Here is a 12,308-nt window from a genome sequence, read left to right as displayed (position 1 = left end):
GTGGTAAGGGCTAGGCAATGGGGGTCAAGTGACTTGCCCAGGGTCACACAGCTAGGAAGTGTCTGAGGCCAGATTTGAACCTAGGACCTCCCATCTCTAGGCCTGGCTCTCAATACACTGAGCTACCCAGCTGCCCCCTCTTTTTCTTTTTTTTTAAACCTTTACTTTCTGTGTTAGAATCAATATTATGTATTGGTTCCAAGTCAGAAGAATGGTAAAGGCTAGGCAAAGGGGGTTACGTGACTTGCCCAGGGTCATACAGCTGAGAAGTATCTGAAGCCACATTTGAACCCAGAACCTCCCATTTCTAGGCCTAGCTTTCAAGTCATTGAATCACCTTGTACAAGTAATTTTATCAAAGACTTGTGATTTTCTTCTTTGTCTTCCTGACCTGAATTCACAACCTTATTAGATATCTTCATTAAAATCAAATGTTTCACTCAATACTGCAAAGGCTTTATTCTAATTCTGGCCTCTCTTCCTATATACAATCCCCAATCTAATTTCTCAAGTGCTTTCTCTGATAATTAGATTATTCATCCTACATCCCTGATTACTTCAGTTTAAAATTTTGTAACCCTGACAAAGTCAATTCCTTTGCTCATTCCAGATAGGCATGCTGCCAATATATTGCCAATAGCACTCACTCTTGTGCTAACTTAAAATACACAGAGTGGCTTGCCAAGTTTCCTTATTTGGCAAGAAGGTTCCTTGGTTCCCAAGATCTTTGACCATCCATTTTTAGACCCGAAACTTTTACTTAATATTTGGATATTGCTCTCAGTCTTTAACATATCATTATATTCCCTTCGAGGATGGTGAAAAGTAAACTAGTTATCTATTTACTGATAAAGAAAAATCTTTGCTGTTTAATTATGTTATCATCTACTCAGAAAAATAATAGGTTTACCAAAACTGGGGAACTAAATGTTAATTCTCTTTCTCTGTTTAAAAACAACATAATCACCTTAAGAAACTTAAACTGCAAAAGGTAAGAAACTTAATACATGCTACTCTTTAGTTGCACTGTAACATAGAAAAATTATGCTGAATAGAGAACCAAAAGCCATAGTTTCTACACTTGGAGTACTCCTGTCTAGTTTGATGACCCTAGGCAAGTCCCTTCAAGTCTCTGGGCCTCACCTCTAAAATGAGGGGGTTGGACTCTGTGATTTTTGAGGTACCTTCCAACTTTTAGAAAATTCTGTAATTCTTCAAAATCTCTCACTACTGTAAGCATGAGTTTAGAACAAAGGCTCTACAAGGGACCAGTACTATAATTATAATGTAGTCATCTCTTTTGTCTTTGAAAATTAAAAAGGAATGAAACTGCCTGAAATGGACTTGTTGGGGAGGGGGGGGGGAGATTAACCAGCTTTGAATGCCTTTATTGTCTTTGCCTTACAGAAATATATCTAGAGTATTTCAAATGAGGCCAGGGGAGGAGTTTGAATTTAGATATTTTAAAATCAGCACGAACATTAAAATAAATATATATTTTAATAGAAAAAACATTTCATGGAAAATCCCAACTTTTTTTTTCTAAAGTAGGATGACTATACAACACATAGAAGTTAATTACTACCACATTTTTGGAATGGTCCTATCTGTTGTTGGCAGTTTCATGTTATTACTAAAACAATAGTAATAAAAACAACCATGTTGCACTTAAATGAAGAGGACTCTAAAATACTTTCACAAAGATTCTTAAGCCCAACAAAAGTGTATTCATTGATGACAACTTTACTCTATTTTTTGAGGGCAATTCAATGTTATCAAATATTCATTAAAGTTTTACAAAAGATGGGGGTGGGGAATATCAGTTATGTAAGAAATTTCATGTTGGTTATGCTTATTGAAAAGTCTAAGATAGGAGTACTGATATGGTATGAAGGCATCAGACTCAATCCTAGGGATCAGGCTGACTATACAGTATTGCTTCCTTTTTGAAACTGGAAGAAAGAAGAAACCCCAAGATTAGAGGTATAGAGAAGCACCAAAAAGGGACTTTCTTTTTACGATTACGATTACGAAATCCAAGGAAGAGGCCAAAGTGTCCCTTCCATCACCCTCATTTTGCTGTAATCTACAATTATTAAATTCACTCACTCTTACGGGATTCTGAAGGACAAGTAAATGCCCTATAAACTCCACTTAGAGGGCATGCTGCCCCAATCTGACAAGCACAAGGTTGTCCCTACTGAACCAAAGATCAACTACAAAGTCCTCTTTTTGGTTTGTTTATGTCTCTTCCGCTTTCTGTAAATGTACTTTTTCCAAGATTCTTTCTGGGGGAAAAGGTGAGGTTTATGAACAGGAAAAGCCTGGTGTCTTCGAAAAGCAATAAGGGGGTGGGGTAGGGGGGCGCGGAGAGAACGCCAGCAGAGAAAATCCAGAGGACTGGAGGAAAACTGGCATATGCAAGAAAGTTGCAAGCTTCCTCCAGACACACCCGCGACGTCTTCACTTGCTTCGTTAAATGCTCTGGACGTCAGTAAAGTGCTTTAAAGAATGGAAAAGGCATAAGGTGTGACTCATTCTCAGCTCGCTTTCCCCTTCTAGGAGAGAAGGCGCAATGTGAACTTCAGTGCAGAAAACTTTGCCCGGTCCGAGCTGAAGTCAAGGCCGACGTCCAGACATTGAACTCTCTTGTAATCAAAGTTGCATCGCGACTTCCCTCACCTCCCCTTTTCTTTCTAGAGCTCTCCACTTGATTTCCAAAGGGTGGTCCCACTCCAGAAAGTGCCCTCCCGCGGCTGCCATCAAGGCTGGCACCCGCAACAAGGAATTCGTAAGCCTAATCCTCTCCCTAACCCCACATCCGTCCTTTGGAGAAATCCCCTCTTGCCTCCTCTTCCTCGGACAGCCCGGGCGCACAGTACAGTCCCGGCCTAGGCCTACAAGTGTAGAGCCCCATGCTCGCTCTGGTCTGAGAGATAATGACAGCCGAAAGATCACCCCCACCGCAGGCAAGGAGCAGTCACCCGGGTGCCCCTTTCCTTAGGAGCTAAAAACACCGGTCAGGAGCCCCTCTCTCCTCTTCCCTACATCCCACCCGCCTCTTACCTGTCTCCCTCTCTGGACCTAGCGCAAGAAGCCCGGCTCCAAGAGCTCAGAGAGCCCGGCAAGGAGAGAGCAGCAGGCGGCCGGGCGAGCTCGAGCTCCAGCGGAGGGTCCGAGTAGGCTCGAGTTCCCAGGCAGGCGGCGTGAGTGCGGTGGCTCTCCCACGCTTCCGCTTCATGTCATGGAGTTAAACATTCCGCCTCTCTTCCCCGCTCCAATGAGGAAGCCACAGTCACGGCAACAGCACCACCTACCCTCTGGCAGCAGCTATGACCCTGACCGGGAACATCAGGACCTGGGACCTGCCACTGGCCAAGTTTTCCCCCAGACTCCTGCACTGGCCTTACCCTCCACCCCTCGGAAGAAAGAAGGCAGACAAGCTTCGGGAAACTTGAGAGGCGCCGCTCCAATGAGTCCTCCTTGTCTTTAGAACGGGGAAAATCTATCTGCAGCCAGCCTCTATATACACCAACCAAAACCATCTTTTGGAGCCTCTCTCCTCCTGGCTCTAAGCTAAAGTCCTACTAAGCGTTTTAATCTTGAAATTAAGGAATTAAACCACCCGCACTCCAGCCCATCGAAAACTGAAGCCAGCAGCCTGCTCTTGTTATCTAGCCGACAAAGGTGCAAGTTCAATAAGACCGCCGAAACGTTGTAGTTCTTTCTACCTGCAGACTGAAGGGTGAGGAAAGGGAGAAAGCAATGAGATGGGGAAAATCCCATTACTGAACCCCTTTCGTCCCTCTATAAATATGTATTTATGGAAAATTACACTATGCATTTTACCAATATTATAAATGTTTTGAGTCTTGATGGATGTGTTCTCATCTGTAAGGGTAATCTGACCAGAGCACGCCAAATGGAAACTCATACATTCCTCACATCTTGTGCAGTTCTTCTCTATAAACCTGCCACAGGAATGTCTACTTAATGTTCTGTAGAACTTCTTGATTGATCTCTAGACATTGAGCGGATACCTACCGAGCACCCAGGTTCTCTACTCAAAAATCAGAAAGGGCGGAGCTTGGGGAAAAGGTGATGGCTTCTACCCAGAACGTGGACAAGTCCAGGAGGCATTTGCAGCTAGGGAAATAAAGAAAATTAAGGAAGCGATGAATAGTGGGAGTGTGCATTTGGGAAACTTGTGAAGCTACAGAAATGAGTGAGATTTCTAAGGGACTCTATGGGATCCCATTCATTTTTCTCTAAAGATATACTGGAGTATATCCTTTTCCTGCTCAATTTACAGATGAGGAAACCGAGGCAAACAGGGCTAAGTGATTTGCCCAGGATCACACAGCTCCTAAATATCTGAGGCCAGTTCTGAACTCGGGACTTCCCGACTTCAAACCTGACACTAACCACTGTGACGCTTAACTCCCCTGATTATTATTATTGCAGGAGCTTAAAGGTGAAAATGATCACCTTCAGCTGAAGCTTCCTGGAAGAGGTAAAACTTAGAGTAAGGAAAGATTTGAATTAAAACAGAGATGATAGGGAAAGAATCCCCAATGTGGTAGGAAAGTTATACTTAGAAAACTAAATTATTTTATTTTAATCCAGATGTATACTAAACAGCCTTGACAATCATGAAACTTTTTTCAAAAATGTTTTGTAAATAATAATTACAGCATTCCTAATCCCTATTCTATTCTTTTCCTAATTATCTTTCATTGCTTCCTTCTACTACATCATCCCATGGTCTCTCCAGAGCAAATACATTACATAGAGAAATACCAATATAAACACAAACATCATGATTGCCTGAAAGAAAGGGAGAGAAAAGTCACTTTTGTCTCCCCAGCTAGATTGTGGGCTCCCTCTTTAAAGTCCACATCTTCAGTAATTTACCTCACAAAATATTTATTTAAAATATACTTTGCAATTGTGCTGTAAGGAATGATTAACAGGATGCTTTCAGAAAGAGCTGGAAAGACCTTCCAGGACTGATGCAGAGTGAAATAAGCAGAACCAGGAGATCATTATACACAGTAACTGCAATATTGTGGAACAATCGAATGAGATAGTCTTTGCTACTAACAGCAATACAATGGTCCAGGACAATTCCAAGGGACTTATGAAACATTGGGAGGAAGAAGAGAAGGAAGGGAGGGAAATAAGTTTGATCAGATAACTTAGGAAAATATATGGAAATTTGCTATTACATATAATTAGTAAAAAATAAAAATGGAAAAAAATGAATTAAAAAAAATATTGTGCAGAGCATTGTAACCAAGGCCTTGCTTGAGATGCAAAGTTTCACTAAACTGCTATCTGGACCCTTATGGAGAATACACACACACACACACACACACACACATATATGGATACATTTGAGTATTTATACCAATTATATATATTTAAGTTTACACAAGCTAAAATACTAACTAAAATATGCATATTATTATCTTTTAATATTTATGCTTGACACCTAGAACCATGTTTAACAAACACATAGTGATGCTCAAGAAATATTTGTTGATTGGTATCACTTTTCCAGTAATTTCCTCAAAACACATTAGCTTCTTCATTCACCTTGCTAACTGATTCATTTTGAGATTAACCTACTTCACTAATCTTGAGGACATATTATGGGTTACTGTTTATTTCCTTACTTACTTTGATTTTTTTCAATCTTTCAATTTTATTGCTAGTTACTTTCTAATCCTCCCAGATTCCTGAGTGTTAGGCTGACCAGAGGAAGTCTGTGTTAGTTTCAGAACCAAAAGGAACTTAATAAATCTTCTCCCATTGAGTCTTCCTTATCTCCCACTTCAAATGATTCCAACTTTTTCAAAAAGACATTAATTGTATAGTGTCAGATATAAATCTAGTCGTGATGGAAGGATAAACAAGTCAGAAGAGAAAATGCTCCCCAAGTATTCTTCCTCCTATCCTGTAGCCCTAAGAATTATGGCACAAGCTCATACCCATAGGCACTTCTCTAGCCATCACAGATAGCCATCTCAGATTATGGTACATGTAATTCTATGTCTGGCTCCTGACCATAAATCACTGTGCTAATGTATAAAGGATAGCTTTTGAGTTCCTCTGCAAACATGAGGTCCTGGGAAAATCACTACTTATAATCATATACTTTAAATGGAGTCACCATGGATTTCAAATAAAAAGTTATTCTTCTTTAAAGGATAAATAGAAAAAGAGATTAAAAAGGATAAATAAAAACTTTTCTTCACCAGCATTATATTCAATTGGGAAGGTTGCATTTTTATTTATTTTCCTTATTTGTGTTTCCTATAGTGTCTCTGTACCCCTTTATCTATTTTAATAGATTTTTATCCACATTTTAAACCTTTGACTTTGCATATATTATTTTGATCTTTGTATTTGCTTATGCATGGAATACATGAAATGCTCTTCCCTCTCTGATAATTGAATATTTTGCACCATCTTAAAAAATAGATCCAAACTCAGATTCTTCAGGAATCTTCATTTGTTGATCCATCATCCATCTATTCACTTGTCTACTTAGAACTTTTTCAAATTGTATGCTCTTAGTTTATATTTCATTAATTTGCATTTATTGATTTGTTACTCTAAAAATACTTTCTTCAGGTTATATATGTGTATGTATTTTTGTTCATGTCTCTTTGTGTTCTCAATCAGACCATTAGCACCTATAAGGAGTCAGGTTTTTTAAAATCCTCTGTATTTCATCATAATGCAGAAATCCAACAAATATTGCTCACAGGCTTGCAGACTGACACCATTGTAGAATGACTCCCCCAAATCATTCAATTAAATTCAATAATTATATTTCTGTGGTACTGTGCCAGGCTCCTGTTACAAAGATTTTTTTAGATTTTTAGTAAACTCCAGGAGATTACTTACTATGGTGGTAGACACAGGCATAACAAAAGATCATTCAAAGTAGGCAGTAATGGAGTCAAAGAAGCAATCCAGATGTGTTGCTCTAGGAAAATTTGAGGAAGGAAAGATTTGCCTCTGGGGAGAGGAGACGCAGGAGTTAGAGAAGGGAAGAATTGTCACATACTAGCTACAGTGGAATCACTCAGAAATAAAGGGCACAGCTGGGTGATACAGCTAGTAAGTAAGTATCTGAGACGGCAATTGAACTTAGGTCTTCATGACTTCAAGTCTTATACCCAACTGTTCTACCTAGCTAAAAGGAAGACAGATTTTATTAAGAAAATAGGTAAAGGTGACTCCAGGCAAGTAAGTCACTTAACTGTGTCTGCTTAAAGTCTGAGAGAGAGGAGAGAGGAGAGAGAGAGAGAGAGAGAGAGAGAGAGAGAGAGAGAGAGAGAGAGAGAGAGAGAGAGAGAGAGAGAGAGAGAGAGAGAGAGAGAGAGAGAGAGAGAGAGATGAATTTTGCATTCTCTTGGTTTTATTTGTATAGAGATAAAATAACTGAAGTGAATAGGAAATCTTTAGTATGTATCACTATATAAGGAATATCGTCACTATGTGGGACTCACCATTTCTGATATTTTTCACTTCTACCCTTCGCTTTGACTCATATTCTTCCCCCTGCACCATGATGTTATTAAACTTTATACTACTGGTTAAAAAAAAAAAGAAAAGAAATAAAGGGCACAGGATGTCCATTGTTCTAAGGTAGAGCCTTCATCATCACGTATCAGCTTTCCTTGGATTTCTAACACCAGAATTTTAAGAATAATATCAAGCCATACTTACTACCTCTCCAAACCTTTTCTCCTCCCTTTCTATCAACCCTGCCAATATTCTGTCTTTCTATTCCTCTTTCTTCTCTTCTCTGTACACCCAAGCAAGTGCCAAATTTTGCAATTCCTTTCCCTGAGAATTGCCAGAACCCTAATTATCTTCAAGCTTAACCTTTTCATCAGTCAGTTCTCCAGACTATGGTTTTTCCCCTTCATTCAATCCAAAGGTTATTGTCACAATTATCTTCTTCACTGTCTTCTGATACAATATAGTTCTAATTCATATTATCTTTTCTCTGATTAGCTATATAAGATCCAAGTCATCTACCTCCCACAACTATCTCACAAATCCTCACTTCCTCTTCCCTGATCTTAAACTAATTTCTCCTTCTGCAGAGTCTTATTCTGAAACTTAAAAAAAATCATAACATTATATGGAAAAACTTTAGGAATCATAAAATTAAACTCATTTTACACATCAGTAAACTGAGGCACACAGAAGGTAAACTGTATACATAAGGACACCCAAGTATAAAATAGTTGAACTAGAACTCCAAACTCCATCTATGGACACTGTTTAGTGCTCTGTCTGTCTGACCTTTTCCCCTTCATCATCTCCATCTTTTCTGTCTTGGGTTCTAGGGATGAATTCCTCATTGTTAACAGTGACAACTCATAGCTGATCCCCAAAGATAACCTTTTCCTTTCCTGCTGTGTGTTAGCTTATTATCCATCATCCTGTACCAGGAACACCAATGGTCTCCTTCTCTAGAACTAATAATCAAGAGATGACTGTAATATGTCTTCCATTACTGAATTTCATCACTATTCTATCCTGGTGTTCCCCAATAGATGTTGTCTGCTGTCCTTTTACCTTTAAAACACTGTTTAATGTTATCCTATTAGTCTCACTGTCACTTATTTTCCTAACTGCCATGGCTTCTCACCCCTGATTTTGCCCAAACTATGCCTGTTACTTCATTCATTCCTAGTTTTTTACACTTATCCCATGCTGGTTCTCTGTGTTTATCCCTCCAGGGAGCTGGGCCAAGACTGGTCTTAGTTAACAGTTTTACAAATGATCTGAAAGAGGGAGTTCACAGCAACATCTCTAGATTTATAGATGATACTGAGTTCTTCCAGGCAGTGAATTCCAAGCCAAAAAGCCAAAGATCTCCAGGGAGGCTGTGAAAGGCTATTTGAGGGAGGAGGAAAATGGCAGGTGAGCTTAAGTACAGGCAAGTGTCGGGTAATACATCTATGGAAAAATCACCCAGGCAATAAAATAGTTGTGAGGTGATGAGGTACAAGGGAGGGCTCAGGACAGGGGTCTAGGAGGCATTGTTCATTCATAACATCACTCTATTATGCTATTGTAGCCAGTAAAGTTAATAAAGAGCCATCCTATAGTGCCACTCACTGTCAAAGATGAAACACTTCTATAGCGCGGCCATGGATCTCACCCAGAACTCTCTCTCTCTCCCTCTCACTTTAATTTTTTTTAAACCTTTACTTTCCATTTTAGAATAGGTAGTAAGTATTCATTTTAAGGCAGACAGTGGTTAAGGACTAGGTAATTGGGATTAAGCAACTTACCCAGGGTCACACAACTAGGAAGTGCCAAATTTGAACCCAGGATTTACCATCTCCAGGCCTGGCTCTCTATCCACTGAGTCACTGAGCCCCCAGAAAGATACTTCTTCATATTCTACTTCCTCCTGAAAACTCACTATTCTACCCCAAGTCATCAAATATTTAATTAATTAATCAATTCACATGTCATTGTTCTTATAATTATTTTCTAACTAAAGTATTACCATTATAGATGGTACTTTCATGATTTCAAAGACATTTAAGAAGGAAAAGTTTTGCTTTCTGGTGGCACATCTACACTACTGAGATAATAAGTTCATTCTTCTGAGACAAAATTTCATGTAGAATAGACTATATAGAGAAAGTAGTATTGAAGAGAAATAGAAGTAGAAATCAAGGAGAGGAGAAAAATAGAAGATAAGAGAAAATGAATTCTTTATTATTTATTATTTATATTTTTATTATTTAATATTTTTATTATTTTATTTATATTTATTATTATATAATTCTTTATTAGAATATGCTGTAAAAAGCAATAATTAAATGGTCAAGACATTTGTTTGGGTGTTTCAACCAAGGTTGGCTAATAGTATCTTACCGACTAGGAGGCACAAGGTAGCATTTCTAAAATGATGTTAGATGAAAACTTGATGGTCTATATGATGAGAAAAGCAATGCTAAGTAAAACATTTCATTGTTAGCCATAATTTTCTTTCACTTTAATGTGTGAATTACATGCTTTAAAACATCAGTGAATAAGGATCATTCACTTATGACCAGGTGGATTTTAAACCAGGAATGCAAGACTGGTTCAATTTTAGGAAAATTATCAGTATAATTGGGGAACCAGAAAACAGAATAAACAAAACCAACATACACCATATAATTATCTCAAAAGATGCAGAAAAAGCTTTTGACAAAATACAACATCCTTTCTTATTAAAAATGCCAGAAAGCATAGGAACTTTCTTCAAAGTAATCAATAGTTTCTATGTAAAATCATCAGCAAGTCATCAAAACAATGGTACTGGCTAAGAAACAGAAAGGTGGATCAATAGAATAGACTAGGGGTAAGTGACCTCAGTAAGCTAGTGTTTAATAAACCCAAAGACCCCAGCTTTTGGGACAAGAACTCACTATTTGACAAAAACTGCTGGGATAATTGGAAAACAGTATGGAGAAAATTAGGTTTAGATCAACATCTTACACCCTATACCAAGATAAATTCAAAATGGATAAATGACTTAATATAAAGAGTGAAATCACAAATAAATTAGGTTAACATAGATTAGCATACCTGTCATATCTGTAGGAAAGGAAGGAATTTAAGACCAAGAAAGAGATAGAGAACATTACAAAATGTAAAAAATATAACTTTGATTACATCAAATTTAAAAGTTTTTGTACAAACAAAACCAATGCAACCAAAATTAGAAGGAAAACAACAAACTGGGAGAACATTTTTATAACAAAACTCTTTGACAAAGGTTTAATTTCCCAAAAATACAAAAAAAAATCAAGCCATTCCCCAATTGACAAATAGTCAAGGAACATGAATAGGCAGTTTTCACGTGATGAAATCAAAACTATCAATAAATACATGAAAAAGTATTCTAAACCCCTCCTGATTAGAGAAATGCAAATTAAAACAACCCTGAAGCACCACCTCACATCTAGCAGATTGGCCAATATGGCAACAAAGGAAAGCAATAAATGTTGGAGGGGATGCAGCAAAATTGGGACACTAACACACTGCTGGTGGAATTGTGAATTGGTCCAACTGTTCTGGAGGGCAATTTGAAGTATGCACAAAGGGCTTTAAATGAATGCCTACACTTTTATCTAGCCATAGCACTGCTGGATTTGTACCCTAAAGAGATAATAAGGAAAAAAGACATGTACAAAAATATTCATAGCCATGCTCTTTGTGGTGGCAAAATTTTTGAAAATGAGGGGGTGTCTATTGACTGGGGAATGGCTGAATAAATTGTGGTATATGTTGGTGATGGAATATTATTGGGATGAAAGGAATAAAGAAATGGAAGAATTCCATGTGAACTGGAAAGACCACCAGGAATTGATGAGGAGCAGAACCAGAAGAACATTGTATACAGAGAGTGACACATTATGGCACAATCGAATGTAATGGACTTTTCTACCAGTGGCAATGCAATGATCCAGGACAATCCAAAGGAACTTATGAGAAAGAACACTATCCACATCCAGAGAAAGAACTGTGGAACCAAAAATGCATTAGAAAAATATATGATTGACCACATAATTTGATAGGGATGTGATTAGGGTTTTGATGTTAAAGAATCAATCTCTCTACAGCAAACATGAATAACATGGAAATAGGTTTTGAACAATGATACATGTATAACCCAGTGGAACTGCTTGTCAGCTTTGGGAGGGAGGAGATTATGAATCATGTAACCATGAAAAAATATTCTAAATAAAAAAATAATAAAATTCAAAATAAATCATCAGCAAGCATTATCTGTAATGGGGACAGCTAGAAATTTTCTCAATAAGATCAGAGGTGAAATAAGGATACTCATTATCACCATTATTATTCAATATTGTACTAGAGATGTCAGCTATAGTAATAACAGAAGAAAAAGAAATTGAATGAATTAAAATAGACAATAAAGAAATAAAACTATCATTCTTTTCAGATGATATAATAGTATACCTAGGTGCCTAAAGAGTCAACTAAAATAATTAGTTGATAATTAATAGCTTTAGCAAAGTAGCAGGATATAAATAAATCTAAAGAAATCATCATCATTTCTATATATTACCAACAAAGGCCAGCAGAAAGAGAAAAAGAAAATCCTTTCAAATTAATGTTAGATAATATAAAATATTTGGGAGTCTACTTGTGAAGATAAACCCAGGAATTCTATGAACTCAATTATAAAACAGTTTTTACACAAATAAAGTCAGATCCAAACAACTGGAAAATATTAATTACTCATGGAT

At 37.6% G+C, this 12,308-nt stretch overlaps 1 protein-coding gene across 1 annotated transcript in view; it reads right to left on the bottom strand.

Moving 5' to 3' along the window:
- Positions 1-3,356, bottom strand: part of MAP3K20 (mitogen-activated protein kinase kinase kinase 20) — a 219,745-nt gene extending 216,389 nt beyond the window's left edge. Inside the window, exon 1 of the mRNA XM_007494388.3 lies at positions 3,067-3,356. The gene's annotated coding sequence lies outside the window, so the exon portion shown is untranslated. The remainder of the gene's footprint in view (positions 1-3,066) is intronic.
- Between the last annotated feature and the right edge of the window lie 8,952 nt (positions 3,357-12,308).

The sequence above is a fragment of the Monodelphis domestica genome, chromosome 4, assembly GCF_027887165.1.
Source record: "Monodelphis domestica isolate mMonDom1 chromosome 4, mMonDom1.pri, whole genome shotgun sequence".
NCBI lineage: Eukaryota > Metazoa > Chordata > Mammalia > Didelphimorphia > Didelphidae > Monodelphis > Monodelphis domestica.
Note: the sequence above shows the minus strand (reverse complement) of the source record. Positions and strands in the feature narration are given on the sequence as shown.